Genomic DNA, 19,905 nt, shown 5'->3' with positions numbered 1-19,905 from the left:
TCAGGACACTCAGGAACGCATTCCTAACAACGAGCACAGGTTCACCAGATAATAATTCCTTCATCATGGTTGAGTTCACACAAACAAAATGTGAAGAACATTACCCAGATTATCATTTTAAATATAGCTGCGGTCTGTGTATTGCAAGAAACAAAGCCCAGGGCTGTGCATTCCTCTAACACAATAGGCACATGCCATCCGGTGCTTATTATACACAAGGTGCTAGTGATTATGGTTATATACATAGAGACAAAACGGGCAACTAGCTCAGCCTAGTTGTAACTCACAAATACACTTGCCTTTATCTCTTTCCATAATGAAGGTTTAATAATTCCCTTCTTTTTCTTTTACTGAATAAAAAGAACTGGGGAGAATTTTGAACATGATTCTACTGGCTAATAAAAACAACAGTGTGTTCAAACGTGTGGAGCAAAAGCCTTAGATAGTATCAAAGGGTAAATGTACCATCCTAGAGTGTCTTCTGAGAGCCAGGACATTCATTGGCAATGGTAGGTATATAATAGCTTGGGTCTGTACCCTGAGCTGGTTGATCTTGAGCAAGTTATTTCCCTTCTCTTAGTCTCAACTTTCTCAGCAAAAGGAAATACAGAAAAACCAGCACAGTAATTCTGAGGATTAAATAACATAAGTAGAATGCTTCTTCCACTGTATACACTAAATTTTTCATTTCAGTCTTGTTATATACATCTTCCTTTTTGCTGAAAAATGAAGGTGACAAAAGGAAGAAAAACAATCACTGTTTTACCTCAGATTGCAAAAATTCCCAGGTTTGCTCGCTATAGTTTGAAAAAGGAACCCTCAGCCAACACACAGAATTTGGAAGCAGCCTGGGAGTTTTAATAGGTTTGCTAGGAAATGGGTTTCAGTGCCAGGAACTCCAGATCACAAGAAAATTTATGCAATTAGATCATTTGGGCTAAATGTGATTACGTATTTTAGTAGTAAACAGTATGGTAAAGCCAGAACAATAGAAGGAAAGCAGTAAGAAGAAATTCCATTTAGTACAGAAGCTTCATAGACCTGCAGAAAGGGAAGTCATATATGCATCATAAGCAGGCATTTCGCATAATGGCTGGAGATAACAAGCAAATGATTTCAGACAATTGTGTGGAGGATATAGAGGGTACGGACTGGCAATTCTCAGAATGTGGCCATAACACCAGCCAGGGAGACAAACTTTGAAGTTCAGAGCAGAAAAGGCAAAGATATTAGAGGTGGTAATACTGAGTGAGTGTCAATTCATGTGCAAAGTTTGCAACTCAGAAGAGAAATAAGAAAAGTCCAACGAGAAAGTTCATAAACGAGCTAGTTCGACTTGGAGAGAAGGTGGAAGAAGAGTGAGCCTTGGGCTATATCATGACACTAGGGCATTTGTTTTCAGTGAAATATTTATATAAAAATGAAACAAGGTGTGTCGTGTTGGTGCCCATAGTTGCTGACAATTGATTATGTCTGGTCAGGATCAGAAACTGGACTATATAAACCACTGCCAGCTAATGCCTTGGCTCCCAGAAGACACGAGAGGGTGGTGATGGCTTTGTTCTTTCATACTGGACTTTTGCTCCACATCCCTGGAGGGAATGGGCCATACGGAGGCTTAGAAACCTTTTCTGCCCTTTCCACCAAGGGCTCAGATGAGAGCAAGACTAAGGGACCTGCTGCCCTGTCCTTTTTTCTTGTCTGCTATCCCTTGTGCTCCTTAGGACTGGGAAGTCCTCAGGCCTCCTCCAACCCCCCAGACTAGCTGGAGGGGAGATGTGGAGTGCACAGGCATTGAAGAGAGGCATTTGAAGAGTCAGGAGAAGAAGAAGATTTTCCCTGTAAGTTCAATTCATAACCCCTTTGCTCTTCTCATTAAAAGCTGTGTATTGGAGGAAAGGCTCTATGAGATCCACATCACAGCTGTGTCAACTTGGGATGGAGCCTAGTGTTTCCTCCCCAGATTAAATTGAGCTACTCTCAGTGAGTATACACTGTGGCTACAACAGTCAAATAATAATAGTATTAGTAGGAATTTAAGATGGGAAGTGCTATGGCTTTTGTCATTGTTTTATTATGAAGAGAACCTATTTTTTTTTTTTTTTTTTTTTTGAGACAGGGTCTTTCTGTGTCACCCAGGCTGGAGTAGAGTGATGCACTCTCAGCTTACTACAACCTTGATCTCCGAGGCTCAAGTGATCCTCCTATCTCAACATTCCAAGTATCTAGGGCAGAATCTAATCATTTTTGTTTTATTGGGCCACTGGAGTGGTCTTCTTAACTATGTAAATGGTACCCACTGCTCCAGGAGAAGACAATGGTAAATGACTATGCGTGTTATGAGTATGTGTAACTGTGTGCGCACATGTCCACGTTGCTTAACAAAAACTGTTTTATCCCTTTTTTATGCAGACTTGCTCCCTGGGGGAAAAGTGGGCAATTTCTGAGTTAGGGGCTGTTTGAAAGAGAGGACCTGACCTGTTCCCCTGGAGGGACATGGAATCAGCATGGTGACTCGAGCTTAAAGATGGACTCTGGGGTCAGAAACAGGGCTCCTTCTTCTTTTTCTTTTCTTTGTTTTCTTTTCTTGCATTATTATATATAAATGGGTCTTGTTTTATTGCCCAGGCTGTTCTTGACCTCCTGATCTCATGCGATCCTCCCACCTCAGCCTCCCTAGTAGCTGGGATTATAGGTGCAAGCCACCCGCCTGGCTGAGGGCTCCTTCCACAGAATCCCTCGGGACCCAGAGACCTTAACACTAGGTCGTGAGGAAAAAAAAAAAAAAAAAAAAAAAAAAAAAACTGAAGATGTGAATGTGAGGGCAGAAAGAGAGAGACAGATCAAGGAGTCCCAGAGCCCAGGAGCAAAGATACTTAGTAAAAGGCATACAATAAACTAAGTGGCCGTTAGATTAGAAAGAAGCCATCTGCAATAGCGGCACCATGTGGTAATAATGTGTCATAGCAGCAGTGGACTAGGATTGTAGCTATCTCTTCCCTAGACTTTTAACCCCTAATTAACACTCTCTGGGTGAGGGCTGTTGAATTACACAGGAATAACAGAAGAAGGTGGAAGAATAGGAAAACGAAAACTCAGATGTCTTCCTGCTAACGGAGCAGGTGGCGGTTTGAACAATACATTTTTTAACAAATGTGAGAAAGTAATTATTGGGGTTCTACAAGGTTTATTCTAGTCCATCTTATTTTTCATAAGAAGGTAGCACTGCATTTGGCATGCACCAATCTCATTTAATATCTCAATAATAACCCTCGAGACAGTTTCTCTTACTCCACTTTATGCAAGAATAACTAAGGGTCAGAGAGTTCAAGTAATTTGCACAATGATTACTCAATTGTAAGAGTGTGAGCTGGGACTCACATGCAAGTTCATTTGTCTTCAAAATCCTGGACTTCCAATCTCTGTTCCCCTTGTCCCCCCCCCCCCACTACAGTCTTAAAATAAATGTTTCCCGGACTTCCCTCTGCTGCTATCACTGTTGGCATAAAGCAAATTTGCTTGACTGGTGAAACTAAAATTTTCTAACAACAATGATCTGCATAATTTCTCATAGTTTATAAAGTTCTTATGAAAATAATTTCCTTTTCAGTCTTCCCACAATTTCATAAGATGGGTAAAATAAAGGTTATTATTATCTTATTTTATATCAGAGGCAGGTAGGGCACTAATTAATGTACTTATTTCCAAGTCTGGCATCTGTCAACAATACATTTATTTCACTCCTTGTTAAACTGACCGGTATAGTCATGGACTGAGAGTCAGAAAACGTGGGTTTTATTTATTCATTCATTCACTCGTGTAATTACAAATCCATTGAGTGCCTATCACCTACCAGGCATTATTTTAGGTACTGAAATACAGCAGTGATCCAAACAAAGACCCTGTCCTCTTAGGGAATGCAGTCTAGTGAAAGAAACAGAAAATGCACAAGGAAACAATGATTCGAGATCAAGTGTCAGGAAGTGATCATGGCAATGAAGAAAAATAAAGAGACCACAAGGAAGGGAGTCGGGGAATCTCTTTGCAGAGTAACATCTGAGAAGAGGTGAGGAAGAGGACTGGGGAGAAGACTTAATGCATGAAAGCTTTAGAAGGGAATTTGCTTTATGAAAGAATGAGGAGGCCAGTGTGATTGGAGCCCAGTGAGCAAGGACGAGTGCTACCAGAAGACACTGGAGGAGGAGACAGCCAGATTACACAGAGCTTGAAACGCCTTGTAGAGAGTGCGGGAGACTTATTCCAAGAATGATGGGAATCCATGGGAGGGTTCAGAGCAGGGTGGAGAAGGGCTGATACATGTTTAAAGGATACTTCCATGGTTCTGTGGAAATTTGACTCAGGGATGTGGGGTGGGGAGGCAGTGCAGAGAGAAATCAAGGAGATGGGGTTAGCAAGCAGATGCAGTGACGGGTGAGAGAGGTCGATGGCTAAGAATAGAATGGTAACTGCAGCTGGTTTTATTGCCAACTATGCAATACTTTTAGGTTCTATGACCTTGAGTTTAATTAACCTCTTTGGGGTTAATTAGCTTATTTGTATTTCAAAATACAGTTATTAAAATCCTTACAAGTCTGCAATTAAAGCAAAATTACAAAAAAAAATGACATATCCTGAAATATATAAAATGTTAAATTGTTTTTCTCTTGTCATAGAGAAAATATACACAATGGGAACCTAATAAGCACAGAAGCTGATTCAGAAATGGATTTAAAATATACACACGATTTCCTGAAAGCAAGCATCAAATAGTTGTAAGTGCCAAATCAACCAAATTTATCACAGGCTTATCTATTTCAGTATTGACAGAGCTCTTGGTTCTGGCTAAATAAAGATGGGAAAAATGATAAAATGTCAATTAAGAAAGCCAACAAAATCCCCTAAAGGAAGAAGAGAAGCCATACTTCTTATTTCAAAACTGATCCTGCTGAAGACAAAACTTCTAAGAATTTGCTCTTATTATACACATCATTCCTTAAAGGAAAATTGACAGACATATCAATCTTAGTTACACCACCAACCAGTGCCTATGAACCGCCAAGCAAGAGCTTCTAAATTTATGATTTGTGATTAAAACAAATATTTAGTAAAATAATTAGATGGACTAAACAGCACTTTAGAGAGCTTTTCAAGATGCAGGATTTTAGATATAGTATGCATCTTAACACAAAAATCATCAATTCTATATTGATGACTAATAATAATAAAATAACTATGCAAGCATGTGAAGTATAGATTCTGCTTTCTCTCTAAACAGTACCAGAAACTCCAGGAGTGCTCTGTTTGACTCTTGTGATCTCTCAGTACGTTAATATTTTAAGGGAAATTCCGATTTAAGTACGCAAATGATGATAAAGCAGACCTTCGCCTTGGTGTTGTGGATACAAGTCTGCATGTCAAGGAGAAAGAGACATGCTTCACTCCCAAGTCTTGCTCTCACTTTCCAGTCTTGAGGTACCTTTGTTTACAAGGGATTTATCACTGCTTGTTTTGTACTGCCACCTGCTGGTAAGCATCAACATTTATTTTTATAAATGAGAAATCTACACACATCCACTCTTAGGTGGTATTACACTCAGACTTCTATCAGTTTTAAGAAAGTTTTTTCACATTTGCAATTATTAATTGTTTCTCATGATACAAAATTTTATATAACCATTAAAATATAGAAAACATAAATAAGGAATTAATAGTTGCCGCATTTCCATCTCCCAGAGATAATCTCTGGTATACAGCCTTCAAGAACACACAATTGGGTTATGTGATGTTTATCATCTAAAATCAAATGTGATGTCATTTAATAATTCTTTGTTGGATACATTACATATAATCATATGCCAATTTATTTTCAAACATTTGGAATTGTTTTCTTTTCTTTTTTTTTGGTTATTTGTTTGACGTAGCAATATCCTGGTTTTAAAACCTTAGACTCAGCTAGAGTCTAGAAATATAGCTAGTACATTAAAGGACTTCAATACGGGAAGGCTTTTGACATGTACAAACAAGTTCACCTCGTCTATGCGAATTCACACTCCTATAAAAGTGCTACTCTCTCCACACTATCATCAACACCTCCTTTTAAGTATTTTAAAAAACTACTCCAATCATATCCTGAAGGAAAATTGGATACTTTTATGATTTTTACTTATTTTACTGGGAGTGAACAGTTATATTCATATCTATTAACCATTTCTATTTTTGGATTTCTAAAATGCCTTATGTTCCTCTGCCAGGTTTTCTATTTTAGTGTTTGTATAAAAGAGGGAGTAATCACTTTTCATGTATGTTCCAAATACTTTTGTTGGTCATATATTATTTGATTTCATTTGCGGTATTTTTAACAACAGACCTTTTCAATATTGATTTAGTCAAATACATCAGTTATTTCCTTCATGTTGTTTGCCTGTGGTTTTATATCTTAGAAATAACTTCCTTGTTCTTAGAATTATTCATTATTTTATCTTGAAGGAAACTGTTCCAATTCCCTCTTTCATGCAAGAAGATTTTTATCTAGATATTTTTCCTGTGGCATTTCACCAAGTTGCCTGGCATGAGACGGAAGGTTGATCTATGAGTCATTATCACATTACACCATTTGTTTTTTCTCTACTTATAGGAATTTATGATACTGATTGCAAAATATTTTGAGGACATTATAGGGAATCCCTTAGTATGTCTATTAATGGGCTAGCCATCTCTCCTCCACAGCATTCCACACTTATAAATTCTGTTCAATTGTCAATGAAAAGTAAAAATCATATTTTACATCAAATAAAACTCACCATAAAATTCAACCACAAACAGAAGCAGACTTCTATTATTGTGAGGTTACTAAAATCAGAATGGGACCTAGGAGGAGGACAGCTTGGCTGGCTGCCAATCAATTCATATCAGAAGGTTCTCTTTTTTTATTTCTTCCAAAAAAAAAGATACATGTGCAGAACGTGCAGGTTTGTCACACAGGTATACGTGTGCCATGGTGGTTTGCTGCACCTATTGACTTATCCTCTAAGCTCCCTCTCCTCACCCCCTACCCCACAACAGGCCCTGGTGTGTGTTGGTCCCCTCCTCCGTGTCCATATGTTCTCAATGTTCAACATCCACTTATGAGTGAGAACATGTGGTGTTTGGTTTTCTGTTCCTGTGTTAGTCTGCTGAGGATGATGGCGTCCAGCTTCATCTATGCTCCTGCAAAAGACATGGTCTCATTCCTTTTTACAGTTGCATAGTATTCCATGGTGTATATGTACCACGTTTTCTTTATCCAGTCTATCATTGATGGGTATTTGGGTTGGTTCCATGTCTTTGCTATTGTAAATACATACTGTGAGGATGTGTCTTTATAGTAGAATGATTTATATTCCTTTGAATATATACCGAGTAATGGGAATGCTGGGTCACATGGTATTTCTGGCTCTGGATCCTTGAGGAATCACCATACTGTCTTCCACAATGGTTGAACTAATTAACATTCCCACCAACAGTGTAAAAGTGTTCCTGTTTCACTGTAGACTCAGCAGCATCTATTGTTTCCTGACTTTTTAATTACCACCATTCTCACTGGCGTGAGATGGTATTGCATTGTGATTTTGATTTGTATTTCTCTGATGATCAGTGATGTTGAGCTTTCATGTTATTTGACCACGTAAATGTCTCCTTTTGGGAAGTTTCTGTTCATATTCTTTGCCCACTTTTTGATGGCTTTTTTTCTTGTAAATATGTATAAGTTCCTTATAAATTCTGGATATTAGCCCTTTGTCAGATGGGTACATTGCAAAAATTTTCTCCCACTCTGCAGGTTGCCAGTTGCCTCTGGCGATAGTTTTTCTGTTGTGCAGAAGCTCTTTAGTTTAATTAGATCCCAGTTGTCAATTTTGGCTTTTGTTGCAATTGCTTTTGGCATTTTTGCATGAAGTCTTTGCCCATGCCTATGTCCCAAATGATATTGTCTAGGTTTTCTTCTAGGGATCTTATAGTTTTTGGTTTTAGATTTAAGTCTTTAATCCATCTTGAGTTGACTTTTGTACAAGTGTAAGGAAGGGGTCCAGTTTCAGTTTTCTGCATATGGCTAGCCAGCTTTCCCAGCACCATTTACTGAATAGGAGGTCATTTTCCCATTGTTTGTTTTTGTCACGTTTGTTGAAGATCAAATGGTTGTAGATGTGTGGTGTTATTTCTGAGGTCTCTGTTCTGCTTCATTATTCTGTATGTCTGTTTTGGTATGAGTACCTTGTTGTTTTGGTTACTGTAGCCTTGTAGTATAGTTTTAAGTCAAGTAGTGTGTTACCTCCAGCTTTGTTCTTTTTGCCTAGGATTTTCTTGGCTATATGGGGTATTCTTTGATTCCACATGAAATTGAAAATATTTCTTTCCCTAATTCTGTGAAGAATGTCAATGGTAGTTTAATGGGAATAGCATTCAATCTATAAATTACTTTGGGCATTATGGCCATTTTCATTACATTGATTCTTCCTATCCATGAGGATGGAATGTTTTCCCATTTGTTTGTGTCCTCTCTTAGTTCCTTGAGCAGTGGTCTGTAGTTCTCACATCCCTTGTTAGCTGTACTCCTAGGTATTTTATTCTCTTGGTAGTGATTGTGAATGGGAGTCGTCTCTTAGTTCCTTGAACAGTGGTCTGTAGTTCTCACATCCCTTGCTAGCTGTACTCCTAGGTATTTTATTCTCTTTGTAGTGATTATGAATGGGAGTTCATTCATGATTTGGCTCTCTGCTTGCCTATTGTTGGTGTAAAGGAATGCTTGTGATTTTTGCACAATGATTTTGTATCCTGAAACTTTGCTGAAGTTGCTTATCAGTTCAAGAAGTTTTTGGACTGAGATGATGGGGTTTTCTAAATATAAAATCATGTCTGTAAACAGAGATAACTTGACCTCTCCTCTTCCTATTTGAATACCATTTAACTCTTTCTCTTGCCTAATTGCCATGGCCAGAACTTCCAACACTATGTTGAATTGGGGTGGTGAGAGGGCATCCTTGTCTTGTGCCAATTTTCAAAGGGAATGCTTCCAGTTTTTGCCCATTCAATATAATAATTGGCCGTGGGTTTGTCATAAATAGCTCTTATTATTTTGAGATATGTTCCATCAATACCTAATTTATTGAGAGTTTTTCACATGAAGAGATGTTGAATTTCATCAAAGGCCTTTTCTGCATCTATTGAGAAAATCATGTGGTTTTTGTCTTTGATTCTGTTTATGTGATGGATGACGTTTATTGATTTGTGTATGTTGAACCAGCCTTGCATCGCAGGGATGAAGCTGACTTGATTATGGCAGATAAGGTTTTTCATGTGCTGCTGGATTCAGTTTGCCAGTATTTTAATTGAGAATTTTCACATCAATGTTCATCAGGGATATTTGCCTGACATTTTCTTTTTTTGTTTTGTCTCTTTCCAGTTTTGGTATCAGGATGATGCTGGCTTCATAAAGTGAATCAGGGAGTCTCTCCTGTTCAATTGTTTGGAATAGTTTCCGAAGGAATAGTACCAGTTCCTCTTTGTGTTTCTGGTAGAATTCAGCTGTGAATCCATCTGGTCCTAGGCTTTTTTTTTTTTTTTTTTTTTTGGTTGGTAGGCTATTAATTACTGCCTCAATTTCAGACCTTTTTATTTGTTTATTCAGGGATTCGACTTCTTCCTGGTTTAGTCTTGGTAGGGTGTATGTGTCCAGAAATTTACTCATTTCTTCTAGATTTTCTAGTTCGTTTGCATAGAGGTATTTACAGTACTATCTGATGGTGCTTTGTATTTCTGTGGGGTCAGTGATGATACCTCCTTTGTCATTTTTTATTGCATCTATTTAATTCTTCTCTCTTTTCTTTATTAGTTTAGCTAGTGGTCTATCTATTTTGTTCAAAAAATCAGCTTCTGGATTTGTTTATTTTTTGGAGGGTTTTTCATGTCTCTATCTCATTCAGTTCTGCTCTGATCTTAGTTATTTCTTGTCTTCTGTAGTTTTCAGATTAGATTGCTCTTGCCTCTCTAGCTCTTTTAATTGTGATGTTAGGGTGTCAGTTTGAGATCTTTCCAGTTTTCTGATGTGGGTGTTTAGTGCTGTAAAGTTCCCTCTTAACACTGCTTTTGCTGTGTCCCAGAGATTTTGGTATGTTGTCTCTGTTCTCATTGGTTTCAAAGAACTTCTTGATTTCTGCCTTAATTTCATTATTTACTCAGAAGTCATTCAGGAGCAGGCTGTTCAATTTCCATGAAATTTTGTGGTTTTGAGTGACTTCCTTAATCCCGGGTTCTAATTTAATTGCACTGTGGTCTGAGAGACTGTTATGATTTCAGTTCTTTTGCATTTGCTGAGGAGTGTTTTACTCCCAAGTATGTGGTCAATTTTAGAATAAGTGCCGTGTGGCACTGAGAAGAATGTATATTCTGTTGATTTTGGGTAGATAATTCTGTAGCCATCTACTAGGTCCATTTGATACAGAGCCGAGTTCAAGTCCTGAATATCTTTGTTAATTTTCTTTCTCTTTGATCTGTCTAATGTTGACAGTGGGGTGTTAAAGACTCCCACTATTATTGTGTGGGAGTCTAAGTCTCTTTGTATGTCTTTAAGAACTTATTTTATGAATCTGGGTGCTCCTGTGTTGGGTGTATATATATTTAGAATAGTTAGGTCTTCTTGTTAAATTATTTCCTTTATCTTTATCTAACGCCCTTGTCTTTTTTATCTTTGTTGGTTTAAAGTCCGTTTTGTTGGAGACTAGGATTGCAACCCCTGTTTTTTTTTTTGTTTTTTTCTTCTTCTTTTTTTTTTTTTTTGCTTTGCTTTCCATTTGCTTCATCAATTTTCCTCCATCCCTTTATTTTGAACCTGTGTGTGTCTGCATGTAAGATGGGTCTCCTGTATACAGCACACCAATGGGTCTTGACTCTTTATCCAATTTGCCAGTCTGTGTCTTTTAATAGGGGCATTTAGCCCATTTACATTTATGGTTAATATTGCTATGTGTCAATTGGATCCTGTCATTATGATGCTATTTGGTTATTTTGTACACTAGTTGATGTTTCTTCATAGTGTCATTGGTCTTTATATATTGGTATTTTTGTGGTGGCTGCTACTGGTTTTTCCTTTCCATATTTAGTGCTTCTTTCAAAAGCTCAAGCAGGGCAGACCTGGTGATAATGAAATCCCTCAGCATTTGCTTGTCTGGAAAGGATTTTATTTCTCCTTTGCTTATGAAACTTAGTTTGGCTGGATATGAAATTCTGGGTTGAAAATTCTTTTCTTTAAGAATGTTAAGTATTGGCCCCCAATCTCTTCTGGCTTGCAGATTTTCTGCTGAGAGGTCCTCTGTTAGTCTGATGGGCTTCCCCTTGTAGGTGACTTGGCCTTTCTCTCTAAAGTTTTTCCTTCATTTCAACCTAGGAGAATTTTATGATTGTGTGTCTTCGGGTTGATCTTCTCATGTTGTATCTTAATGGCATTCTCTGTATTTCCTGAATTTGCAAGTTGGCCTGTCTTGCTAAGTTGGGGAAGCTCTCCTGGGTAATATCCTGAAGTGCCTTTTCCAGCTTGTTTCCATTCTCCCTGTCTCCCTCTTGTACTCCAATCAATCGTAGATTTTGTCTTTTTACGAAGTCCCAAAATTCTTAGAGGCTTTGTTCCTTCCTTTTCATTCTTTTTTCTCTATTCTTAGACAAAAATGCATATCTTATTTCAGTAAGGTGGTCTTCAATCTCTGGTATCCTTTCTTCTGCTAGATCAATCCGGCTGTTGACACTTGTGTATGATTCATGAAGTTTTCGTGCTGTGTTTTTCAGCTCCATCAGGTCATGTATGTTCCTCTCCAAACCTGTTATTCTAGTTAGCAATTCCTCTAACCCTTTTATCAAGGTTCTTTGCTTCTTTGAATTGGGTTAGAACATGCTCCTTTAGTTCAGTGTACTTTTTTATTACCCATCTTCTGAAGCCTACTTCTGTCAATTCATCCATCTGATCCTCTGTCTAGTTCTGCGCCCTTGATGGAGAGATGTTGTGATCATCTGGAGGAGAGGAGGCGTTTTGACCTGCTGGGTTTTCAGCATTTTTTTCATTGATTCTTTCTCATCTTCGTGAATTTGTCTCATTTTGGTCTTTCTGGCTGCTGACCCTTGGACAGGGTTTTTGTGGAGGCCTTTGTTGTTGCTGTTGTTGATGCTGTTGTTGTCACTTTCTGCTTTCTTGTTTTTCTTTCAATAGTCAGGTCCCTCTTCTGTAGGGCTGCTGCAGTTTGCTGGGGATTCACTTCAGGCCCTATTCATCTGATTCCCTCCTGTGCTTGGAGATGTCACTCAAGGAGGCTGGAAAAGAGCAAAGATGGGCTCCTGCTCCTTCTGGGACCTCTGACCTCGAAGGGCACCAACCTGATGCCAGTAGGATTGTTCCCGTATAGGGTGTCTGACAACCCCTCTTGGAGGGTCTCACCCAGCTGGGTGGCACAGGGAGCAGCACCCATTTATCAAAGCACTTTGTCCCTTGGTGGAGAGGGTGTGCTTTTCTTCGGGGGAAACCCATTTGTCTAGGCTGCCCAGATTCCTTAGAACTACCATGAGGAGAGGCTAAGTCTGCTGGTCCACAGAGAATGTAGTCACCCTTCCCCCTAAGGGCTCAGGCCCAGGGAGATCCGAATTCTGTCCCCAAGCCTCTGGCTGGAGTTATTGGAGATCTTGCAGAGAAGCCCCACCCAATGAGGAAGGATGGGTAAGGTTCATGCCTAAAGAGGCACTCTGGCCACAACTTGTACGTTGGGTTGTAGGGACATGTCTTGGGACCAAGCTGCCCAGCCTCCCTGGTTCCAGCAGGGGAAAAGCACAACCTGGAGCTATAGAAATGCATTTCGTCCTTCCCCTGCCCAGGGAGCTTAGCGTATTAGGTAGTTGCGAGTCCCAGTGCTGGCTGCTGCCCCTCCCATAAGGCGCTCAAATGGCTTAGACAGCAGGCAGTCACACCTGATGCAGGTCGCCCCTCGCCCCTCGCCCCTCGCTCCAGTTCAGTAGGCTTAAGCTGATTCCAGCTGAGAGGCTGTAAGAATCTAACCATTCCGGGGCTGGGACACTGGGCCCCGGTGGCATGAGTTTGCAAGTGGGATCTTCTAGTCCGTGGGTTGCAAAGTTCCGTGGAAAAAGCAGTTTCCCCAGCTGGGTAGCATGCTCACTCACCACCTCCCTTGGCTGGGGAGAGGAGGTTCCCCTTCCCCGTGTGGCTCTGAGGTAAGCTGCCGCACCCCACTGTTCTTCCTTCTCTCCATGAGTCACACCAGCCTTTTAGTCAATTTTGATGAGAGAACCTGGATACCTCGGTTGCAGGTGAAGAATTCACATACTTATTATGTTTCTTTTTTTTTTTCTTTGATGGGAGCCTCCGAACACTGCTGCTTCTAGTCAGCCATTTTGGCCCCACCCCAGAAGTTTCTTGAACATGGGTCACGTATTATGGAGTTTTCCTACATTTGTAATACGGTGAAGTAGAAAGTGTGGTGAACAGGCCTGGCAACACTGCAACCCACAGAAAGTCATCTAATTTATCCTTTCCTAAGTTTCCTTTACTTCTGATGTAAAATGAGGGAACTTGAGTTAATGACCTCAAAGATGTTGATATGGTTAGGCTTTGTGTCCCTACCCAGATCTCATTGTGAACTGTAATCCCATAATCCCCAGGTGTTGAGGAAGAAACCAGGTAGAGGTGACTGAATCATGGGGAGAGCTTCCTTCATGCTGTTTTTATGATAGTGAATGAGTTTTCATGAGATCTAATGGTTTTATTTTATTTTATTTTTTGAGACATAGTCTCCCTTTGTCACCCAAGCTGGAGTGCACAATCTCGGCTCCTTGCAACCTCTGCCTCTCAGGTTCAAGCAATTCTCCTGCCTCAGCCTCCCAAGTAGCTGGGATTACAGGCATCCACCACTACACCCAGCTTATTTTTATATTTCTAGTAGAGACAGGGTTAGACAGGGTTACACCACATTGGCCAGGCTGGTCTTGAACTCCTGACCTCAAGTGATCTGCCCAACTCAACCTCCCAAAGTGCTGGTATTACAGGTGTGAGCTACCGTTCCCGGCCAAGATCTAACGGTTTTATAATGGGCTCTCCTGCCTTCACTCTGCCACTCTTCTCTCTCCTGCTGCCTTGTGAAGAAGGACGTATTTACTTCCCCATCTTCCATGATTGTAAGTTTCCTGAGGCTTCTCCAGCCATGCAGAACTGTGAGTCAATTAAACCTCTCTCCTTTATAAATTACCCAGTCTCAGGCAGTTCTTTGTAGCAGTGAGAAAATAAACTAATATAGATGTCTTCACTCTCCAACTTACCACAAATTTATATTTCTCAGACACACTTGGATAATATCTCAATTGAGCCAATACAGTAATCAATAGTGATCACTATAATATACAATAATCATTAAGGCACCATCATGTGGTGCCACAAAGCATACCATTTTGAGGAAACAGAAATAAAAATGGGACATTTTTATACCAAATGTAATATGACTTAGCAAAGAAACTGTACAATTTTTACAGTAGGACACAATGGTGAATAACTTATGTTACCAAACACATCATTAAATGGATGGAATAGCTGGCACTTCTGGTCAGAATTACATATACAGACAGAGGGACACTCACAATCTTACACTCATCAAAACTCCTATAATGAACTCTACCACTAGCACATGACTGATAGAATTATAGGCAAAGAAAGAGATACTCAGCAACTCAACTATCTTAATCAGCTCATTAAAAACATAAGAGCTTTACTTGTTTATATTTTTAAGCACTTCAGTTCTTTATCTCTTGAATAATGTTATACAAATTTTACACACTTTCTGTGATTTTCCTCTTTTATATAGCCATTAATACGAGTTGAAATTTTACTTTAAACACCTAAACCAAGGTAACATTTGCTTATAAAATTTTGTAAGTTTTGACCATAAACATATAATCAATTTTTGACTATAAACTCATTTAGGGAAAATAAATATAGTTTGATCATTATAAACAACAAAATAAGGTCATAATTCTCCAAAAACCAATATAGGACAACTTATCTGTCTTTACCAGGTGAAACTGTCAGTTCTCCCTCTGTGACTGAGTTTCAGAGCAGGAAAAAATAAACAAATTGGTGCATAATTTTCATAACTCTTATGATCAAAAGGAAGCCAAATAGCAAATGTGTTTATATTTTCCTTCCTTTCTTCCCTCCCTCCCTCCCTCCTTCCTTGCTTTCTCTTTCTTTCTTTGTTTTGTTTTCACAGGGTTTCACTCTTTTGCCCCGGCTGCAGTGAAGTGGCACACACATGGTCACTGCAGCTTCAACCTCCTGGGCTCAAGTGATCCTCCCACTTCAGCCTCCTGAGTAGCTAGGACCATAGGTGCACGCCACCACATTGGGCAATTAAAAAAAGAAAAACTTGGGGGAGGGATGGGATCTCATCATGTTATGCAGGCTGGTCTTGAACTCTTGGGTTGAACTCTCACCTTGGCCTCCCAAAGTGCTGAGATTACAGGTATGAGCCACTGCGCCAGGTCTATATATTTTTTGTTTGTTTTTGTTTGAACCTAAAGTCAAAAAGAAAATGTCTCTTGTATTTCTCTGCAGAAGAGACACTGCATATGGTAACATAAAATATTACAAATAGCATTTTCAGAGCAAAGATAGAAGCACATTTTATATAACCCTAGAAGTATCCTTTGATACAAATTAAGGCATAATGTAAAAATAGGATTCTTGGAGGAGTTAGGTAATATGATACAAATATACTCCAATGAAATAATAATAATAACATCAACTACATTTACTGAGCTGTCACTCTGTGCCAGCTACTCTGTCTCCAGGCTACCTGTGTGCAAATTCCAACTCAGTCACTTATTGACTGTGTAACCTTGGGCAATCTGTAGCTCTCTGTAAAATGAGGAAGGTACTAATTGCATTAGTACCCACTTCCTAGAATTACTGTGAGGTTTTAAAGTACGGGTGTGGTGTGCGTGAATGTGCATGTGTTTGGGCATGAGAGAGAGAGAGAGAAGAATATATTGTTATATAAATAAATCTTGCCTCTTCCTGTTTTCTATTCCATTCATTTCTCTACCATAAGGGATTCCACTGTGATGAAAAAAAAGTATCTTGTTTCCTCAGAAAGACATTTAGAAATATGTAAACATTCGGCTTTCATCTTTATATTTATGGTAATTCTAAGGATATTATAAACTTGCAGTGGTAATTCTGAAGTATAATATATATTTAGGGTCACAAAACACAGCAGCAAAGATGATACTCTATTAGCATTTAAAAAGCATAAAAATACTGATAAGCACAAATTTTTCTACTATAGTAACTGTAGCCTGAAGTTAAGAATAATAGTATGGTGATTGTAATTAATAATGATATATATTTGAAAATTGATGACAGATTAAAACTCAAATGCTTTTCTCAAAAAAATGGTAAGCATATAACGTAATGGATATGTTAATTAGCTTTATTTCACAATGTATATGCATATCAAAATGTCACATTGTACACCGTAAGTACACACAATTTTTATTTGTCAATTATACTCTAATAAAGCTTGAGGACAAGGAGAGGAAAAACAAGAATATACAAAAGTGGAACCGGCATGATAGCTCACGTCTGTAATCCCAGTGCTTTGTGAGGCTGAGGCAGAAGAATCATTTAGCCCAGGAGTTCCAGACCAGCCTGAGCAACATGGCGAGATCCCATCTCTACTACACATTAAAAAATTAGCCAGGCATGGTGGCACACTTCCTCCTGTAGTCTCAGCCTGTCAGGAGGCTGAAGCAGGAGGATCATTTGAGCCCAAGAGTTCAAGGCTGCAGTGAGCTATAATTGTGCTGTTGCACTCTAGCCTAAGCAACAGAGTAAGATCCTGTCTCTTAAAAGAAGAAGAAGAAGAAGATTATTGAAAAATGAGGTCTGCAAGAAATGGCATGTCACAATGGCTGGAAGACACAGTGATTTAAGAAGGAACTCGGATGCTCAGTAAATATTATGAAAACAATTCTGAGCCTCCAGATGAAGATAATGGATGAAATCTACACAGTTCCTCCAAAACACCCACTAAAATGAGAGCCTACAAGTTTTATAATGGTATGAACAGAGAATAACCCAGAACATGAGAGGGGAATAAGATTCTGGAAGCAGGAAATTGTGAGGACGTATGGAATCTGACGTTGCCACCTGACCTTTGTAGGCAGTACAACACTAGGAAGCAATATGATTTGCTTGCGCAACTCCAAAAGGGTCAAAAATTCCCCATGCCACCTGGAAGTGGTAGGGAAGGGGCCAAAAAATAAACAGATTGCTTGAAAGTCCCATGAATAATCAGCAAGACCCATTCCATATGCTCCTACTCATGACAGCTGGGTAATCCACCGCCTCCACCACTCTCATCTGCCAAAGACTCGTGAATTATTTTTTTGGAGAGGGTGAAACTGATGGTTTCAGGATTAGAGGAAACCACATGCATTGGAGGGAAGGGTACAATACTAAACAGAAGGGGGACTCCGAGGAAGTTATGTCCTGAACACTGAGACTCCTCAGGCTGCTCCAACCTCCCCTTCACATGAATCTCAGTTTACAGCAGTGGAAGCCCGAAAGGTAACTTACAGGCTTAAGACTGAAAGATACTTTGCTCAGACATGTACCAATCACCCTGTGTTAGTTTTCTAGGGCTGCTGAAACAAATTATCCACACACCTGTGGATTAAAACTATGTAGAATTATTCTCTCACATTTCTGAAGACATAAAGTCTAACATTAAGGTGCTACCTGGACCATGATCCCTCTGAAGCTGCTAGGGGAGAATCCTTCCTTGCCTCTTCTACCTTCAGGTAACCCCAGTCCATCCTTTGGCTTGTGGCAGCATCACTCCAATTTTTGCTGCTGACTTCACAAGGTTCTCTTCCTGTGTTTGAGTGTGTGTCTCTTCTCATCAGAACGCCAGTTACTTGAGATTAAGGGCCCACACCACTCTGGTCTGACCCCATCTTAATTGACCTAAATTCATCTGATATGGTTGGTCTCTGTGTCCCCACTTGAATCTCACCTAGAATCATAATCCCCACATATTGAGAGAGGGAAGTGACTGGATTGTGGGGGTGGTTCCCCCCATGCTGTTCTCATGATAGTGAGCAAGTTTTCACAAAATCTGATGGTTTTATAAGCATTTGGCCTTTCCCCTGCTTGTACTTCTCTCTCCTACTGCCCTGTGAAGAAGGTCCTTGCTTCCCTCTCACCTTCTGCCATAATTTAAGTTTCCTGAGGCCTCCCTAGCCATCTGGAACTGTGAGTCAATTAACTTCTTTCCTTTATAAATTATTCATTCTCAGGTAGTATCTTTAGAGCAGTCTGAAATCAGACTAATATAACATCCACAATGACCATATTTCCATTTTGAGGTACTGGGGGGTTAGGTTTTCAACACATATATTTGAGAGTCACTATTCACCCATAACGAAGACATTCTCAGATGAAGGAAAACTAAGAAAATGTGTCACCAGCAGACCTAGACCAAAGAATGCCAAAGGAAATTATTTATCTATTATTTATTGAACAGAAAGGAAATACTAAACAAAGGACTCTTTGGACATCAGGAGGAAAAAATTATAAATAAAATAGACTTTTTCCTCCTCTTGAATTTTTAATTTGTTTTGTGTCTAAGCAAACATTATAACAATGTCTGATATTATTCTTAGCATATATACAGGAGATATTAAAAACAGTTATATGGGGTAAATAAATGGTGGAGAGTAAGTGGGTTTAAAGGGAGGGAACGTTTCTATATTTCACTCCAACTGGTAAACTGTTGACACCAGTAAACTTTTTCAACTAATGCATATATCGCTTAATAGCTAGAGCAACCACTAGAAAACCAATAGGAAAAGAGATACAAAAGGTACTATTGAAAAATCAAAATGAAATTCAAAAAATGTTCAAGTAACCCAAAGAAAGTCAGAGAAAAAAATAAAGAAATGAAAAGCAGAGATCAAAAAATAAAAATAAAAAAATACAATCAAAGACTTAAGCATTCACAAACATAACAACAATTACATTAAATACAAATATTCTAAATACACCAAGTAAAAGAGACTGATGTAGTGGACTGAAAAAACATGACCTAACTACAAGCTGTCTACAAGGAACTCACTTCAAATATAACTGTGTGTGTGTGTGTATATATATATATATATACACACACACACACGTGTGTGTGTATATACATACATATATATGTATGTATGTATATGTATATATATATATATATATATGTTGAAAGTAAAAAGATAGAAAAAGGCTTTTGACAAAATTCAACAGCCCTTCATGCTAAAAACGCTCAACAAATTCGGTATTGATGGAACATACCTCAAAATAATAAGAGCTATTTATGACAAACCCACAGCTAATATCATACTGAATGGGCAAAAACTGGAAAAATTCCCTTTGAAAACTGGCACAAGACAGGGATGCCCTCTCTCACCACTCCTATTCAACATAGTGTTGGAACTTCTGGCTAGGGCAATCAGGCAAGAGAAAGAAATCAAGGGTATTCAGTTAGGAAAAGAAGAAGTCAAATTGTCCCTGTTTGCAGATGACATGATTGTATATTTAGAAAACCCCATCATCTCAGCCCAAAATCTCCTTAAGCTGATAAGCAACTTCAGCAAAGTCTCAGGATACAAAATTAATGTGCAAAAATCACAAGCATTCTTATACACCAGTAACAGACAAGCAGAGAGCCAAATCAGGAATGAACTTCCATTCACAATTGCTTCAAAGAGAATAAAATACCTAGGAATCCAACTTACAAGGGATGTAAAGGACCTCTTCAAGGAGAACTACAAACCACTGCTCAGTGAAAT

The 19,905-nt window shown here is 39.0% G+C and overlaps 1 protein-coding gene across 3 annotated transcripts in view; it reads right to left on the bottom strand.

Annotated features, from left to right (window-relative positions):
- KCNIP4 (potassium voltage-gated channel interacting protein 4) overlaps positions 1-19,905 on the bottom strand; it is a 1,209,980-nt gene that overhangs the window by 1,025,919 nt on the left and 164,156 nt on the right. The gene's annotated exons all lie outside the window — the stretch shown is intronic.

This window comes from Piliocolobus tephrosceles, chromosome 3 (genome assembly GCF_002776525.5).
Source record: "Piliocolobus tephrosceles isolate RC106 chromosome 3, ASM277652v3, whole genome shotgun sequence".
In the NCBI taxonomy this organism is placed as follows: domain Eukaryota; kingdom Metazoa; phylum Chordata; class Mammalia; order Primates; family Cercopithecidae; genus Piliocolobus; species Piliocolobus tephrosceles.
Note: the sequence above shows the minus strand (reverse complement) of the source record. Positions and strands in the feature narration are given on the sequence as shown.